Genomic DNA, 20,308 nt, shown 5'->3' with positions numbered 1-20,308 from the left:
CTCACCTACGCGGGACAATATGAATGTATCATACACATATTTAGCAGGCGAGGCACTGGCGACACCAAGTTCCTTATGGTCGGCGGGGAGGCGGGATGACCTCGAAGGTTTAATGTGGTTATATTAATGGTAACATAAGTAATATATCATGAATTCAGTTGTCAAAAAATTTTGGGGTATCTTCTGATTAAGTTTGTTATTTTTATTTGGAAGAGCATATGTTTTACTCCCGACTCTCAACGACAAATCAACGAAGCAGTTGAACATGTCAATGAATTTTAAGGGATAGAAACACATTTAAGAGTATCACGATCATTTCTAAGCGTGACTGTAAAACTTTTCATTGAACCCGAAACCCATTTGGGTTCCGCAAAAGGCAGAAAAGTCCAACCAAATAACTGACGTATATACCTACTGACTAACACATATTTCTTTTATGTCCGGTTTTTCGATGAAAGTTTTAACTGCAGTTGAAGTTGAGGTCAGTTTACTTTGGCCGCATCCATCGAATTTTACTGCTCAACACAGCTAAAGTGGCTAATTGAATTCTTTATTTTTATTCGATCCTAAAAGTAATGTAAACTCGCACTGGTCCTTTGTATTAAATTTTACATTTGCGGTAGGTTGCACTGATATGCTGAAAGCAGCAGTTTCTGTAATGGCTTTCGTAGCAAGGTATTTATTTTTCTACACCTATTTTTGCAAAGCGGGTAAAAATTTTACCCTCTTCTAACCGTTGAAAATACATCCCTACCGTTTCAGATAGCGTATATCTTCTGTCTTTTTTTAATTATTTCAACTGCCCTTCAATAAACGTGAGTACTCCATAAATAGTTTAAGGAATACTCCTTTAGGATATAAAACTAATCTGTATTCATGCCCTTCAAAAAACGCGAGTACTCTATAAATAATGTAAGGAATACTCCTTTGGGAGTATAGGACTGCTCCAAATCTAATCTGTATTCATACAAGAAATGTGCTCCAATTAACATTGCGATGTCCTAGGAGAGGAGTAGGTGATCCCACTCTCGCTTTGTTTGTGAGTATTCCATAGAGTACATACGTGAGAGTACTTACCAAAGTACTTTCACTGTAGTACTCCATGGAGCACCCACAGAGGATAATATGCCAAAGTACTAAAGAGGAATTGTGTCGGAAAGAATTATCGAAGTGAATTTAATTTAAAATGAAGGTAAAGAGGGGCAATACAACTTTTATATTTATACTCAGTTGAGCAGAGCTCACAGAGTATATTAACTTTGATTGGATAACGGTTGGTTGTACAGGTATAAAGGAATCGAGATAGATATAGACTTCCATATATCAAAATCATCAGTATCGAAAAAAAATTCGATTGAGCCATGTCCGTCCGTCCGTCTGTCCGTTAACACGATAACTTGAGTAAATTTTGAGGTATCTTGATGAAATTTAGAATGTAGGTTCCTGGGCTCTCATCTGAGATCGCTATTTAAAATGAACGATATCGGACAATAACCACGCCCACATTTTCGGTATCGAAAATTTCGAAAAATCGAAAAAGTGCGATAATTCATTACCAAATACGGATTAAGCGATGAAACTTGGCAGGTGAGTTGAACTTATGACGCAGAATAGAAAACTTGTAAAATTTTGGACAATAGGCGTGGCACCGCCCACTTTTAAAAGAAGGTAATTTAAAAGTTTTGCAAGCTGTAATTTGGCAGTCGTTGAAGATATCATGATGAAATTTGGCAGGAATGTCTGGTTAATAAAAATTAGCAAAATCGGAGAACGACCACGACGCTCACTTTTAAAAAAAAAATTTTTTTAATTCAAATTTTAAAAGAAATTTTAATATCTTTACAGTATATAAGTAAATTATGTCAACATTGAACTCCAGTAATGATATGTTGCAACAAAATACAAAATTAAAAGGAAATTTCAAAATGGGCGCGGCTCCGCCCTTTTTCATTTAATTTGTCTAGGATACTTTTAATGCCATAAGTCGAACAAAAATTTACCAATCCTTGTGAAATTTGGCAGAGGCTTAGATTCTAGGACGATAACTGTTTTCTGTGAAAAAGGACGAAATCGGTTGAAGCCACGCCCAGTTTTTGTACACAGTCGACCGTCTGTCCTTCCGCTCGGCCGTTAACAGGATAACTTGAGCAAAAATCGATATATCTTTACTAAACTCAGTTCACGTACTTATCTGAACTCACTTTGTATTGGTGTAAAAAATGGCCGAAATCCGACCATGACCACGCCCACTTTTTGATATCGAAAATTACGAAAAATGAAAAAAATGCCATAATTATATACCAAATACGAAAAAAGGGATGAAACATGGTAATTGTATTGGTCTATTGACGCAAAATATAACTTTAGAAAAAAACTTGGTAAAATGGGTGTGACACCTACCATATTAAGCAGAAGAAAATGAAAAAGTTTTGCAGGGCGAAATCAAAAGCCCTTGGAATCTTGGAAGGAATACTGTTCGTGGTATTACATATATAAATAAATTAGCGGTACCCGACAGATGATGTTCTGGATCACCCTGGTCCACATTTTGGTCGATATCTCGAAAACGCCTTCACATATACAACTTAGGGCCACTCCCTTTTAAAACCCTCATTAATACCTTTAATTTGATACCCATATCGTACAAACACATTCTAGAGTCACCCCTTGTCCACGTTTATGGCGATATCTCGAAAAGGCGTCCACATATATAACTAAGGCCCACGCCCTCTTAAAATACTCTTTAATACCTTCCATTTGATACACATGTCATACAAACACATTCCAGGGTTACCCTAGGTTCCTTTTACAACATTGTGATTTTCCCTTTCTTTGTCTCCACAGCTCTCAACTGAGTATGCAATGTTCGGTTACACCCGAACTTAGCCATCCTTACTTGTTAATATTAAGTTTATTTAAATTTGTTTCTTTTTAGGTCGCTTGCTCACAATGGCTCCAAAAGGCCACATGCAGCCCGCTCCAAACACAGAAGTAATCAGAAATGGTAAATATTTCTCATTTTACCTCCCTCATCACGCTGTTCTCCAACCCGACAGCAAAACCACAAAGGTTCGCGTCGTATTTAATGCATCAAAGACATCGCACTCAGGAAACTCTCTGAATGATGTTTTATACCCAGGCCCGATTCTCCAAAACGATTTGATGTCAATGATTCTCAATTGGCGCCTCTACAAGTTCGTGTTCAATGGCGATATCGAAAAAATGTATCGCAAAATTCTCGTCAAGGAAGAAGATCAAGACTTTCAGAGAATTCTCTTTCGGAAAGCTCCCCACCAGCCACTCCAAGACTTTAAGTTGAAAACCGTCACTTTCGGTGTAAACTGCGCTCCATATCTCGCAATCCGTACACTCCACCAACTCGCTCAGGATTACGAAGAAACTCACCTGCTCGCTAAAGACATCATTCTTCGAGAAACTTACGTAGATGACGTACTCTCAGGCGGGCACAATATACAGTCCACTCTCGCTTCCATGAATCAAACTATCGAAGCTCTAAAATCGGCTGGCTTTCCACTCAAAAAAATCACTGCAAACAGAGCAGAAATTCTCGATTCGATTCGAGCCTCTGATGTCTTAGATGCGGAATTTCTTAATTTCCATGACACCAGCTCCACTAAAACTCTGGGCATAAGATGGAATGCTCTAACTGACTCCTTTTCGTACTCTTACGACCCAATACCGGACTCTACGTCACACACAAAACGGCAAATACTCTCGGCCGTAGCTAAGCTGTTCGATCCCGCAAGATGGCTTTCGACAATAATGATCCAAGCCAAAATTCTGCTCCAACAGCTATGGTTAGAAGGTACCGACTGGGATGAACAGGTCAAACCCGCATCTGTTCATAAGTGGAACACTTTCCAGGAAAGTCTCCCAGCCATAAGCAATATACGTATTCCACGATGGGTGCAATTCGCCCCAAATAAATGCATCAAAATACACGGTTTCTCAGATTCCTCAGAAAAAGCACATGCAGCATGCGTCTATATTAGAGTACAACATGATGAAAACTCCTTCTCAACTCAGCTCTTCGTGGCTAAAACCAAAGTCGCTCCTCTACAGACGATTAGCTTACCACGATTTGAACTCTGTGGCGCAGTACTGTTATCAAAATTAGTAGCAAACACTCAATCCAAATTAAATCTGCCACCACACGAACTGACACTCTGGTCAGACTCCGCCATCGCGTTTGCTTGGCTAGAAAAACCCCCATATACATGGAAAACCTACGTGGCAAATAGAATCACCGTGATTCTACAGATCGTTAGTAACGCATCTTGGCGCCACGTACCCAGTGCTGACAACCCCGCCGATTTAGAGACCCGAGGATGCAAGCCGCCAGACTTAGCTGACTCCTCGTTATGGTGGAATGGACCCCAATGGCTCTCTAAACCGAGCTTGTTCTGGCCAAAATATGTCCCTTCTACCTCAACCCCTCCGGAGAAGAAACTCGTCGAAGCCTGGCATGCTGTCGATCATGCCGATATACTGGAACGATTCTCATCATATCCGCGCGCGTTAAGAGTTGTGGCCTTCATGTACCGGCTTATCCGCCAAACCCAGAAACAACCAATTTCCAGTTCCCTAGTTCTCATGCAAGAAGAACTATATTTCGCAAAAATTAAACTTATAATGGTCACGCAACGCCATCATTTCCCGGCCGAAATTACTCAATTAGAAGCAGCAAAGCCCATCAGCAAGAAAAGTTCATTGTTGACCCTCAATCCCGTGCTAGATGAAGCTGGTCTCCTGCGAGTTAAGGGTCGTTTAGCTAATGCCGACATCAGCAAGAATGAACGGTACCCGATAATTATCCCAGATAACTCCAAGTTCTGCTCACTACTATTAGACTTTCTCCACAAAGTATTGCTTCATGCTGAGGTACAACTGATGATTCGCATGATACAAGCGGAATACTCAATTCCCCGTATCAAGCAGAAAGTAAAGAAATGCATATTCCAATGCAAGACGTGCACGATATACAAACAACAAATGCGTTCACAAATAATGGCCCCTCTACCCCCCGAACGTGCCACTTACTCAGTGCGATTTCACGTAACAGGAGTTGACTTTGCTGGCCCATTTATGGTGAAAACGTCCCTCTTACGACGAGCTTCTCACACGAAAGCGTACGTTTGCGTATTCGTCTGCTTCTCCACTAAAGCAGTCCACCTCGAATCATGCACACATTTGGCAAACTGAAGCCTTCAGAGCCGCCTTCACTCGCTTCGTAGGGCGACGCGGATTACCCCACAAAATAATGTCTGACAACGGAAAGACGTTTGTTGGCGCACAACGAGCGATCCAGAGGAAGATAGCCCTATTCATCAAAGAAGCAGCTGTGGATATTGCACAAAGGTATGCGGTACAGGGCCTCTCTTCGCAATTCATATCGCCGTATGCCCCACACATGGGCGGTCTATGGGAAGCCGCAGTAAAAAGCTTCAAAACCCATTTCACAAAAGTGGCTGGAAATCAAAAGTTTACATTCGAGGAATTCACCACTCTCCTCATTCGAATCGAAGCAGTGCTCAATTCTCGCCCTCTCTCTCCCATGTCGCAGGATCCAAACGACTTATTAGCCCTAACTCCTGGGCATTTTCTTCGAGGAGCCCCCTTAACCTCCTTACCCGAACCGAAAGCAGAAAACGTATCCCCTACTACGAAATGGCAAAGATTAAAGTTTCTGCATCACCAGTTCAGCTCACGTTGGAAAAGCGAGTACCTACAAACCTTGCATAAAAGATATAAATGGAAACATCCCCAACAAAATATTCACGAAGGAGATATGGTCGTTATCAAAGACGACCTTCACCCCCAATGAATGGCGCTTAGGCCGAGTTATCAAACTCCATGCGGGCGCCGATCAACGGGTTCGTGTGGTAGATGTCCGCACCCAAGCAGGTAACATAACTAAACTCTGCCTCCTCCCATCTCAGGAACTGCCGCCATAGCAACTCTCTACATCAGCGAAGAATCTTCAACCAAGTCGACGGAACCTCAGAGGATCTCGAAGAGCGTCTACATCCCTCAGCTCCGCAGGCCGGCCGCCATGTTGAAGACATGAGTCAAATATATATATGCATACACGTAAAATATTAATATATATAATCCTTACATCTTAATACTTACCTTAAATTTGTAATATATACCTACCTTTTTTAATTATGTATAGACATTTCAGAAATACTTACCATTCAGAAATATTTACATTGTATAAAATCACATACTCATACTCATATTTTACATTCACCCTGTATCGATTTAGTAAGCTACCGTTTGCCTAAAATATGCAGATTTAAGAAATGCATACATATTTTCCTATTTACCTATTTATATACTTACCTTTTTTCTCTCTCCTTAAACTAAAAAGTAAGCGGTCCAACTGAATGAATTGGACCGCCTTTAAGTTAGTTATTCGCCATCAGCCTAACCATACAAACGACTCTAAAACTAAATAAATTTATCTTTGCAAATGTGAAAATTCTTAATACTTAAATAATTAATAATAAAATCTATAGTTATATATTTAAAACCGAAAGTTGTCGGGGTTTATATATTATTAAAGTTAAGTGCTCAGCCCCTCCACCATTTTCCTGGTGCACCATTACCTCATACAGTGCATTTTTTATACAACTTACACATTATATTTACGTAGATTATACAAAAAACGGTTAATGAATTGTACAATGAAAGCTGTTGGGGTTTACCCGAACAAAATTTCGAAAAAATTAAAAAATTAGAATAGTTTTTAAAAGTAATTGCATTGCTTAATTCAAATATACATTCTTATTAATTTTGCATAGTTTTAGGCTTGTATGGAAGAAAGACCAAAATCAGTCTTCGAAAAAGGGCTGTTAAAAAAAACCAATACGAAGTTTTTTTCGAAATTCGTTTTCGTTATTCAAGTTTTTTTTTAGGTTTTAAATAAACATAAAAACATAATGAATTGTTAATAAATTCTGTAAATGGGAATGCTGACGTCTATATTTATTTAGAGGGCATTCAGGTAAGGGGCCACCGAAAATTAGGTGCGTCGGTGGCCATGGATTTGAGGGTGGGTAATGTACCGGGCATCGCAACAACACCCGCGGCGCACCCTAAATATATTCGGCCTTTCCTTCTTTTTTTTCATTTTCAGCTTTTTTTTTGTATTTAGTAACCGGTCATGTCCGGTTCGGTAATTTTTTTGCGTTTAGTTTTTTGAAGTTTCTTTTTTTTTTTGAATTTAAAATTTTTTAATGTTTAACGGTCTGTCCGTGGCATCCGGTTCCACCGGATGTCGTTTTAGTTTGAATTTGTAAGCGTTTTGAATTCGTTCTGCGCTTTTTTGTCAGTTGATTTGAATAGGCATGATATGACTTTTTTTTTGTTATGGCGCAGGAACAGTAAGGTTGGCAAGGACCTCGCCCAGCCGACATGACTAGCCACAGAGCACCCCCAGATCATGCCGACTGCCTTCCTTGCTGCTCACGTAGAAAATGCGATTCCATAACAGATGGCGCCCAACGTTTTGGTGTCCGAGGCACTGTCGCGATGACAGTTGCTGAGGGCGCAATAACAGATGGCGCCCAACGTGGCGCCTGAGGCGCTGTTCGCGGGGGTCATTCCGGGTCAACTTGGGAAGTTGACCATTCCACCAGTCCGAGGTGGGCAGCCGCAGGAGCAGCCACCTGCGTTGCGGTGGGATGGTTGACGGATCAGTTATCCGGAGTGGTCATCGGGGGCAGTGGCCGAAGGAGCCACGAGACTTAACGTCAGTCTCCGGATTTTTTGTTATTTCACCCGGTGAGGCAGTGCTGAACGCACTTAGTTTTTTTTAGTAATTGGGATTTTAGTTTGCCGGATGTGGTCCGTAGTCGGCTTTGGAAGTATTTTGTCGGCTAAATTGGGTTTTTTTTTCTAAATTTTTATAGTTTTTTTTAAGTTTTTTAGCCGAACGAGTGTTGTCAGGAGTGAGTGCGTGTGCGCGTGTGGTAAGGACCCCAGCTCATCCCACGTCCCAGGTGGTAATGTAGAATACCACCTGGATTGTGACGGGATGAGCTGGGATTCAAAGTGGCACGCCTTCCTGTCCCACCAGGAGCCCCTGGAGACTGCCCCTGCGTTGCGGCTGGGCGTGTTGAGGCCAACCCGTGTGTATCTGGAACTGACTGTTTAGGCCAGCAGGCTAACCCCAAAGGAAAATTAAGGGCCGGCCACCCTAATGCAATCTAATGCAAAACCGCTTATTTGTTACGGCCGTTAGCACTTATACTAAAAGGAAAAGTGACGTTTCGTTAAGTTACCCCGCCAAAGGCCTGTTAGCTTTGGGGGTAAACGGAATGCGTGGAAAGGAAACTCTTTCACTTGGATTAATACCGCAGCAGTTTACGCACGCTCGAACGTCTTGAAGCCGCAAGTTAAAAACCACATCAAACGTCACACCGCCAGAACGCAGAGTCCCTGGATATATTAAAGGTAATATTGTAGCAATTGCATGCTTGCACCTTTAAACTCTCTTTCTGTTATTTTCCCCTGCATATTGTGTGAAATAAAGTCTATTGAAATTTTAATATTAATCACTGCCTTTCTTTCCTAACCTCCATCGAGAGAAACTAGTCTGGAATCCGCCAGCTCAAGTTTTCATGGTCCTTCGAGCCGGCTCATGGTCCATCAGCGCCAGTAAAGGAGTCAGAAATATATCGAGATACAGTCCACTAATAAAACAATTAAATTTATCAAATCATCACATCAAGCGTTGACTACAAAGCCATTCCGGACAAAACAACGGAATTTGTTCAGCGTCAATACACTAATAAAAGCGTTGGTTAAAAGGTATGTGCTCAAATTAAAAGTGACACAAAGAAAAAAGTGGTTAAGTTTTTTTTATATAAATCACACGCGGTGATAAAAAATTTGCAAAAAAAAGTGACACAAGAGAAAAGTGTAAAAAATTGTTTGTTCATATTAATCACATGCGGTGATTAAAAAATTACTGAACAAACAGTGGTATTGCAAAGCCTTTTGTCTATCCAATACTCTCCCCCACCCGTGGTAAGAGGTATTGGACACAGCCTAAGGCTAGCAGTCAGTGGCTTTAAACTTCCCTTGAAACGTAGCACTGCACTGCACTTTCGGTTCTTGCAACCATCGCGTTTATAAATTATTATACAAATTTTGAGCTTATTCGTGACAAAAAGGTGCTTGTCCAAATTTCTATAACACCACTTTCGTCGTTATCTGAATATTTAGAAAAAAATCGCTATCACAGTGCTTTCTGCTCGTTTAAAAATTTAAACGTGCACACACACACGTTTTATTGCAAAAGACCATTTATTGGCTCCACAAGCGTTAATTTTGTGGCAAGCAAATTTTCCTTGGACACTTAGCACCAGCAATACATTTTATGAGAAGAGACATAACCTCACTCCTCATATTGCACACCGGTCACACATACAGGCTCACTGTTTTGTCAATTTAATTGTAATATCTTCTTTTTTAAAAAAAAAAAAAAAAAAAAACAATATAAATTGGGTTTGAGTCGTTCAATCCTCACATTTATATTCGATTTTTTTCACTGTATCTTTATATCACATATTTATTATATTATATCACACACGTATATAATTATTTTTCATAAAATCTGGTATTCAGTGGCGAAGAGCTGAAAATAACACTTTATTGCATATATATACATATATATTTGGTTATAATAAATTTTAAAAGAACATAAAGAGGTGATTCCAAAATTTTTTCTTTTGCGTGAAAATTTGTTTTTGAGTGGTGGTGTTAGGTTATTGAAACCCTTCCCTTTGCTTCTGAGCATCAAACTTAAATTTTCTAATTAGGCCCTGCATAATAGCTATTCTCTGTTAAATATCAAACGATATGGAGAAATTCAGTAAAGCAGCTGATGAGGTGGCACAGTTTGAGGCTGAATTCAACGACAGACCTCAAGCTGAACACACAAAATATACTCTAGCCATTCACCAAGAAGAGTTAAAGAATAATTGGAGAAAGGCAAAGTTAGCTTTTGAGGATCTCTTGTACTCTGAAACGGCAGAGAAAAAGGTGTTAGCGCAGGCCAAGCCGAAATACCAGGCAACGTATGCCGCATATGTACGCGGCAGTTCAACCATGGCTGAATTAATAGCAAAGCTAACTAAACGCGATAAGGAGGGAGAAGGCACACCTGATCCAGAACACAGCATGCGACTACCTCCGTGCGATACGGATGTATTCAAAGGTGACTACCTCTCCTGGCCAACGTTCCGTGACATGTTCACGGCAATATACATACGGAATAAGCGCCTCACTCCAGTTGAGAAGTTATTTCACCTCAACCAACGCAGGGTGAGGCAAGGGATATAGTTAAAAAATGCCCCCTTACAAACGATGGGTTTGACACAGCGTGGAAGAATTTAGGGGAAAGATATGAGAATAAACGAATTCTCGTCAATACCCAATTAAAAATATTATTCAATCTTGAAAGCGTAGAAAGTGAGTGTGGCACCGCGATTAAAACACTTCAGCGGGAAATAAATAACTGCATCTCAGCTCTAAAAGCTCATCAAATTGAGATAGGCAATTGGGGTGCGATATTCACATATCTATGCTCCACCAAACTACCCGAAAGTACGCTAGCTTTATGGGAACAGACCATAGAGAATAAAACTGAAATATCGAAATGGGAAGATATGGATAAATTTTTATCGAATAGGTTCCAGACCTTGGAAACAGTCTCGGGATTAACAGGTAGCAAAAATACCAAAGCTCCCAAACAACCACCACCCAAACATAATAATGATTCGTCTCAAAAGAAAGTAGGCGCCTACCAAGCAAATGTAGAAACACTTGCAGATGCTGTAAGAAAAATAACCACAAGCTGTCGCAATGCCAAAGCTTCCAACGGCTCTCTGTCGTAGACAGAGTGGCGTTTATAAAAGACAGTAGGGGGTGTCTGAATTGCCTCTCAGCGAAACACACAGTATCCAAATGTACGTGCTCCTTTAATTGTAGCATTTGCCATCTCAGGCATCATACACTCCTGCATATTCAACAAAATGCGGGCACGAGTGCAAGACCAACCACAACCCAACAAGCACAGTTAGATCAAAGACCATCTACTTCGGCACAGGCTCAGGCCCAACGTTAGTTTGCCATGGCAAATAATCAACCAACCAACTTCAATTCCTGTTTTGCGAATACAAGCAAAGGGGTTCTATTAGGCACTGCGCAAGTCAATATATTTTATAACAATGAACAATTTTCGGCCCGCGCCCTAATAGACTCCGGATCAGAGTGCTCGTTCATTTCGGAACGACTTAAGAGAAGGATAAATTTGCCCTGTCGGAAGCTAAATGCACAAGTGTCAGGGATAAACAACACGGTGTCAGCCCAAGTGAAAGAGGCATGCTTCATTCAGTTGCGGTCATCAATAAACCCGAATGTACGCATACACACTACAGCACTGGTTTTAGCCCAGCTCACCGGTAATCTGCCAACCTGCCAAATTGACCCCGTGACACACGAAGTTTTCCCGGACTTGGTGCTAGCAGATCGGAGGTTCTTTGTAAAAGAACAAGTAGATCTTATTTTGGGTGGGGATATTTACGCGCAGATAATGCTGGGCGGTATACGGAAAAATGTTTTAGGCACCCTCCTTGCGCAGGAAACAGTATTTGGCTGGATATTAACTGGCCAAACGGAAGCGGCCAGCCCAGCCGGCAGGTGTGTGTCATTTTTTAATGAGGTATCACTGGATAAACAAATAGCGTCATTTTGGGAACTGGAAGACATTCTCAAAAACCATATTTATACCAAAGACGAAAATTACTGCGAGGAGTTGTATCAAGAAACCACCAAAAGAAATGAGGATGGCAAATATATCGTGTCTTTGCCTTTTAAGCAGGATTTTAAAAAGGGTATCTCATTAGGACCGTCGCTAAAGAGCGCGTGCTCACAATTTTTCAGAAATGAAACCCGGTTAGCGAAAAATCCCGAATTGCAGCAGAATATAACCGAGTCGTATCAGAATATGAAACGTTAGCTCATATGGCACGAGTAGAAGAGCATGTTCCGGCAGATACATGCGATACCTATTTTTTACCCCATCACGCAGTAATTAAGGAAGAAAGCACCTACACTAAAGTGAGAGTTGTTTTTAACGCCTCGTGTCCCACTGCTAATGGAATCAGTTTAAATGATGTCCTTCATTCAGGCCCAGTCCTTCAGAGTGATCTAACAATTCTCATACTCCGTTGGAGATTATTCCGATACGTATTCAACAGTGACATCGAAAAGATGTACCGGCAGATATTGCTAGAGCCCAGGAACACCAGGTATCAACGCATCGTCTTCAGGTCATCCACCAGCGAACCCATCAGTATATACGAATTGAAGACGGTGACCTTCGGAGTAAACTGCGCGCCCTACCTGGCCATAAGGACCCTTCTTCAACTAGCAGAGGACGTAGAGGAAACCTATCCCATCGCATCGGACATCCTACGACAGTTTATGTATGTCGACGACGTTTTAGCGGGCGGACACACCATTGCCACCGCCACGAAGGCAAGGGACGAAATTCAAGCGGCATTACAATCAGCCGGCTTCTCCCTCAGGAAGTGGACTTCCAATTGCGACCAACTATTGGAAGGTATTCCAAGATCGCATTTATTAAACGAGAATTTTTTAAATTTTGAAGATGCGAGCATGGTTAAAGCGTTAGGGATCAGGTGGAATGCCCACTCTGACTATTTCTATTTTTCTGCGCAACCCATCGATAACCAAGTCGTGTTCACAAAGAGAACAATATTATCTGCTATAGCAAAATTATTTGATCCAATAGGTTGGCTAGGGCCATTTATTATTACCTCGAAAATCATTATGCAAGGTATTTGGCTGGAAGGCACGGGCTGGGACGAAGCCGTGTCTCCCGCGATATTAGATAGATGGCATGATTTTTTAGAAAGCTACAGACATATTGAAAGCATTCGTATACCACGTTGGATACAGTTTTCCCCGGTAGCGAGCAGCGAACTACATGGCTTCTGCGATGCTTCCGAGAAAGCATACGCAGCCGCAATATACCTGAGGGTGTTCGTAAATCTGCTCTACGCAAAAACCCGTGTAGCCCCGGTGAAGACTATATCTCTTCCCCGCCTCGAACTATGTGGTGCGGTCCTGCTAGTAGAAATAGTACAGTCAGTCGCGAGAAATCTTAATTTTAACAACCCTACCACCTATCTATGGACGGATTCGACAATCGTCCTTGCATGGATTCGCAAGCCCCTATGCTCGTGGTCCACTTTCGTTGCCCATAGGGTGACAAAAATAATCGACAAAGTAGGTAAAGAAAACTGGCTTCATGTCGACTCGGCATCAAACCCGGCAGATCTCGCAAGTAGAGGTATACCCGCTGAAGATCTTATCAACAAAGCCCTGTGGTGGGAGGGCCCTTCTTGGCTTCATGAAGATAGTTCAAATTGGCCTACCCAAGAAACAGAATATACCACCACGTCAGAAGAAAAGCGGGTCCAGGTACACTCATCAATAGTAGATACAGACTCTGATATCCTCACAAGATTTTCTGACCTCTCGAGAGCTTTGAAAGTACTATCCTACGTCTGGAGATTCTTTCAAAGAACTAACCCAAAAACAAGAGCCTCATTTCAGTCGAAGTCTTGCTCAATTTCGTCAAGCGAAATAAAAGCAACGACAACGTCTGACTATTATTTATCAAAAGAGGCATTATGGGGAGGAGTATTCAGCTTTAAAATCTAAAAAACTTATAGGAGCAAAGAGCGAGGTACTACCACTGAACCCATTCTTAGATGAAAGGGGGGTTATGAGGGCAGGCGGCCGCCTCGAAGCTTCCGAAGATATCCCGTACAACGAGCGACATCCAGTCACTTTGCCGTATAATTGCCAGTTGTCGCGTCTTATTGTAAAGTTTACCCATAGGATCTCACTCCATGGGGAAAACCAACTTATGCTACGCCTCATCCGTACGCAGTATTGGATACCACGGGTCAAGAACATGATAAAATCGACAATCCACAATTGCAAGGAATGCACGATTTACCGAAAACGTGTTCAAACCCAGCTAATGGGAATTTTACCCAAGGAGAGAACTACGTACTCACGGGCATTCACAAACACAGGAGTTGATTTTGCGGGACCCTTCGATATAAAGAACTTTCGAGGGCGAGGTTGTAGAGTGTCGAAGGGGTATGTGTGCTTGTTCGTTTGCTTTGCAACGAAAGCGATTCACCTGGAACCCACCTCCGACCTCAGCACCCAATCATTTTTAGCAGCATTTGCGAGGTTCGTATCGCGAAGAGGCTGCCCTAGTAAAATGTTTTCCGACAATGGCACGAATTTTGTCGGGGCTTCGAGAGCACTTAAAGCGGAAACGAGGGAATTCCTACAAAATGCCCGTGATAACACCCTATCCAAGTACTCCCATCAATCCATATCGTGGCACTTCATTCCCGCATCAGCTCCTCACATGGGGGGACTGTGGGAGGCGGGAGTGAAAAGTTTTAAAAGCCACTTCACAAAAATCGCTTCAAGTTGCAAATTCACCTTTGAGGAGTTTGCGACTTTGCTATGCAGAATTGAAGCCTGCCTCAACTCCCGACCATTGAGCCCTGCGTCAAACAATGCATCAGACCTGGAGCCACTAACCCCAGGTCACTTTCTGGTAGGAGGACATCTCTTATCTCCACCAGAACCCGACGCCAGCGAAAACTCTGCCTCAATCATAAATCGATGGCAAAAGTTAAAATCCCTACATCACTCCTTCTGCAAGAGGTGGAAATCGGAATACCTCTCTGAACTGCAGAAAAGGAATAAATGGAGATTTCCCAAAACGAACCTAAAAATCGGGGACCTGGTCGTAATCAAGGAGGACAATTTGCCTCCCAATGAATGGAGACTCGGACGGGTGGTTAAATTACACCCAGGACCTGACGATCGCGTCAGAGTGGTCGATATCATGACTGTGAAAGGTCAGATAACCCGACCCTTGGTAAAACTCATCATCCTACCTTACAATCGCGATGAGGCAGAAGAATCTGCGGCATCGAATTAAAAATCTTTCCTATTGTATTCTACTTCACGAAAGACCAAACTAATGAGTCTACGTCGTGAACAAAGTCAACTTATAAATCTAGTGAAAATTCTACCCATAACAATGTATGTTCAAAAAAAGAGAAAAACAACTGTCGGCTTTTACGCGCCCCTTCACCTTTCAATGGTGATTTAATACCTGTATTTGAAAAACTATCCAAACCATCGAAATTCTCATATTCATTAAAGACGAAAGGGACATGCAATAAGACACTTTTGAAAAAGCGTCGATTCAGAAAAAACTCCTCAAAAATCACAGGCACGTCTAGCTAGCCCGGTACTTTCACCCATAATAGCGAACCATGCAGCTTTAATTGATTCTGCAACACTTACCTTTCAAGGCATGTGAAGGTCTCAATACGGTTCACTACATATGGCGATGCAAGTTTGGCCAACACTTTGTCAATAATACGTTCAACAATGTGCGTATACTTCTTACACAGATCGGCAAGGGTGATAATTATTGTATTTACAATGGTGGACGATCAACATTTTTCAAAATTGAACCATACAGCGTACAACTGGTACTTGCCGACATAGCACCACGAAGAAAATCCCCAACAGCAAGACCAGGCTCTACGCCATCAAATTCCACAAGGCCATTCTGTTCAACCACATTTTAAACCCCGAAATACTGTATGGCCCACGTCAAAATTATTTCAATCAACGTTTGCCAGAAAATTTGAAAGGATTTTTTGTGCTATATATTTCAGCTTACGTGTTATTCTCAATAAAAATGTATTTATAAAATATATTCACACGCGATATATCCATTATTAATCCATCGTTATAGAAAATAAAGTATGTGTATTCTTGAGTACTTTGGAAACGTGGAAAAATCTATGCAGCAATTCAACAGGATTATACGATCGGGTCATGGAAAAGGAGGAAGCTGCGTGCGTGCAATACCAGCAAGGTGATTACAAGACACCCAAAAAGACATCCATGTTAATTGATAGAGAACGTTTAATAGATAAAATTAATATGTTAACAACTCGACCAGATAATCAAACGTGCACAAAGCTACCTACAATCAAAGACTTCGGTATTATTAAACCAATAAGCCGCGGCGCATTTGGAAGAATTTTTGGCGATAAAAACGATGATCCTAATAAATTATACGCAATCAAAGTGATGCGTAAATCCGATAAGATAAATAAGACTATGGTATCACAAGTTATTTCAGAGCGTAATGCTTTAGCATTGTCACGTAGCCCATTTTGTGTCGGCCTATTTTACTCGCTGCAATCAATCTCCTATATCTATTTAGTAATGGATTATATGGTGGGCGGTGGTCTCAAATCATTACTTGCCATGAATGGCTACTTTGACGAATCAGTTGCGCGTTTCTATGTAGCAGAAGTTGCATTAGCATTGCAATATTTACATGAGCATGGAATTGTGCATCTTGATATAAAGCCAGATAATATGCTGTTATCGGAGACTGGTCATGTAAAGTTGACTGATTTTGGTTTGAGCAAAATTGAGAATAGGAAAGATTTGAAAATTTCCGATCTGATAAACACTTCGCCTGCGCTAATACACGTACACCTGGTCAGTTGCACTCATCTTTTGGCTCGGAGAAGAAAATAGAATGTGGCACAGGCACTCCTAATTTGATGAATGAACGGAATGTAAGAACTGAATCATCAGATAGTGAAGCAGATACATCATTGACTTAACTCACCCTACAGTCCAGGTTGAGCAACAATTGAAGTATTTTTCAAAAGGTAGTTCTTTCAATCGCACGCTGTTGTTGGTTTGTGGGTGACGATAACGTGACTGGAGACGACGATTGCTTTACAACAATATGTTGGCCATGTTTTTGTTGCAATATTGCGAATGTGTGAGGTGACATTTTTATAAGCGTCGATCCACTGGCCGCAGTTATTATTGACGAAACAGCGCCAACAGATGTTGGTGTATTGCTTGCATTTATTATTGATATGTTTTCTGCGTATTGTTTTGTTGTGTTGGTGAGCGCACTGCTGTCACCACCCCGCCACCACCACCGCTACCGCTACTTGCCACGACACGATGCCCAATTACGTGAACGGGCTGCTTATTAGAGCTAGCAATGCCACCACCACTTGTTGACGGAGATGGTAAAATTCACCTTACACTGCCGCTCCCACTACTTGGTACAAGTCGTATTATATTGTCAGCAAGTGTTTGTTTTGGTTGTTGTTGTGGCGATTGTTCTTGCTGTGTTCCATTATCTACATTCGTAATGAATTGTGTGCTATCCATGTAAATAGCTGTTGTGGCATCAACATTGTTGTTGGAGACCGAAGACGAAACAGGCACTGAACGCAAATTCGTGTCTCCGACTAAAACATCTTGACACTCAATACCAGTTCCTGATTTTGTTAAAGAGTTTGCCATACTTGTTGGTATCAAAAACTATGCGATTGCTGTTGCTTATGCGTTTGTTGCATATTTCATGCGGCGTTAGATTGTTTGAGAAGTTGTGGGGAGGACGGTGCTTTATTTTTAGCAGCTGCAGTTATGTTAGACTGTCCTCTTATTTGACTGACTACAATTGGTTTATTAATAGATACTTTTTTGCCAACAAGTGTAGCGCTCAATCGAGAAGGAGAAGATTGTTCTGATGCAGCAATCGTACCTGTTCCTGGCGATGAAGATTTTGATGATGTTACAACTGTTGCATTTGATACATGTACGGTTTGCAGACCACTTGGCGTGGCTACAATAATAGGTGTAGACCTACTACCGACTCCTGTGTTTAATGTTTTACTTGGATACAGGATTAAATTTATTTGTTTGCTTTATTCTCTTCCACAACCAATTCATTTGTTGTAGCTACATCCTTCGTGAGGGTGAATGAAGCTGAACGCCCAAGTGACAGCAAAATTTCTGGTGTCTCACCATTCCTTTCAGCTGACGAAATTAATATATCTGCAACGCCCACATGCAACGAAACCAATACACAACTCACCGATAGCACTTCCTCCTATCATAAATGTACATCAACAAAATTAAGTAAAAATGATGGAAGTGCGAATACAATTGCAGCCAATAACACGCGTCACGTTGGCTTTGCAGATATAGGTATTGGCATGAAAGTTGCAAATGACTATGCAGCTGTTTCTAAAGCGAACTGTAGTGGCTGCAAGCTTGATTATAAAAAGCAGAATAAGTTTTTAGCTAAAGGCGAACCATATAAGCAGGAAGAAACTTCATTTGAGTTTAACATGGTTCAGAAACGTACCATTGACGAGATACAGCGTTTACGCACTTCAAATGTCTAGAAGACTCTGGTGTATCGAGTAGGAAAAACTAGAAGTTTTATGAATAAGGCTGAAAATATGTGTTTCTAAAACTGATACACGCTGTTCAGATTAGGCACGCAGTTACAACGCCAATATGAGCAATGAAACCAATAGAATGCGCATTTCGCGACTTATCGAACAATTTTAAACGACCATTTGATTGTATTTGACCTGAAAATATAAGAAAGAAATCATAGTAAAAGGAAACCACAACTAAATTTACAATACTTACCGCTCTGCTACCGTACAACCTCGTGGATTTTGTCATAATGACATTTCTCATTCAGGAAATGCCTTTAATAACTAATCAACAGTGATGCCAACACCCATGGCCGCAATTAATGAGCACTTGACTCACCCTGCAGCATTTTAGGCCAAAAAGCCAAATGCACCAAATATTCTGGTAGATCGTTAATAGCAAATAAAACGTTGCTATTCAATGAAATACCAATTCAGAACTTAGACCAACTCGTTTACGAATGAGTGTATGAGGGAAAAATTAGTACAAGGGAAGGGGTAATAACCGATCTAACCACCAGTGTAATAATGTCCACACATTAATCCAGCAAAGCTTTGCACCTTGTTAGTGCCCGGCAAAAACGCTCTCGTCATTCCACGTCATTTGACTAGTCATTTTACGGTCATGGGTCATATTCATAGTCACATTTGCATGGGCGTGGTAAAGCTTTGTGAACAAATTTTTGTTGGTGGGAGCCCAGGGTGGTTTATAGTAGACATCACCACCATTTATAGCAAGGCTCTGCACTTTAAAATACACCCAAACAAACAACCCCAAATCTTGAGCTTTGTTTCTAAGTTTTGTATACCTAAATTTGTATGCCTAATTTTGTATACCTAGATTTGTATGCCTAAGTTCGAAATTTGTACACCGGGTTCTGAAATTTGTATACCTAAATTTGTATACCTGTTTCTAAATTTTGTATGCCTAAATTTGTATACCTGTTTCTAAATTTTGTATACCTCATTTTGTATACCGAAATTTGTATACCGGGTTCCGAAAAATTTTATAAGTCACAACTTTGAGGTAATCTCGTCACTCAGCCACAACCAGATATTTTTTTTGAAAAATAATCGACACGTATATAATATGACTAATGATTCTAATTGCAGGCATCATGACCCGCTACGGCCAATTGCGAAAGGCATATGAAAAAAAGGCCAGCTATTTCAAGGTCCCATGCCATTTGTGTTCGGCTAGGCATCCGATCCGTTTATGCCCAGTCTACCGTTCAAAGACGCCTGAGGAACGGATGCGCGAAGCTCTTCTGGGCAATTATTGTGGCAATTGCCTCTCCATGGCGCATCGCACGGCTGGTTGCACAAGCAACGGGAGATGTCGACGATGTGGCGAGAAACACCACACCACCCTTCACGTGGATGAGCAAACCAAAGCCTCACGTGAGCCGTACAAGTCGTGGAGCGTACAGGTAGAGGAGGAAGAACGCGATAACCTCGAAGGGGCGTTATCACTAACGCCTCCAATATTGAGGCGGACGAAATGGGACGAGAAACCACGGAGAGGGACACCTATTCTCAACCGGCCAGCATGGTCCAAGAGAGATCGGAACCACTGCCCTTCCGACTCTCCGATAGACCGGAACCACTGCCCTTCCGACTATCAGGGGGATCGGAACCACGGCTCTTCCGACCCCTGCTACAACATGAGCGCCAACAGTCGAACAGAACCCCTCACCGTCGTCGCCGACAACGACAACGCCCCCAGCTTGCCAACAACAACACAAATCGCCGTCACGAAGCCATCACGACCAGCCTGCCTCGCTCTACGTCGACCGCCGCCGATTCTCGAGGAGTCATCGCCACTCGCCAGCTAAGGACGCCGCTAGCGTTCCGCAGTGGAC

The 20,308-nt window shown here is 41.7% G+C and overlaps 1 pseudogene; it reads left to right on the top strand.

Annotated features, from left to right (window-relative positions):
- The first annotated feature begins 16,011 nt into the window (after positions 1-16,011).
- LOC137254295 (serine/threonine-protein kinase greatwall-like) lies at positions 16,012-18,598 on the top strand (annotated as a pseudogene).
- Positions 18,599-20,308: the final 1,710 nt, after the last annotated feature.

This window comes from Eurosta solidaginis, chromosome 5 (genome assembly GCF_040869045.1).
Source record: "Eurosta solidaginis isolate ZX-2024a chromosome 5, ASM4086904v1, whole genome shotgun sequence".
In the NCBI taxonomy this organism is placed as follows: domain Eukaryota; kingdom Metazoa; phylum Arthropoda; class Insecta; order Diptera; family Tephritidae; genus Eurosta; species Eurosta solidaginis.
This window is presented reverse-complemented; position numbering and strand designations above follow the sequence as displayed.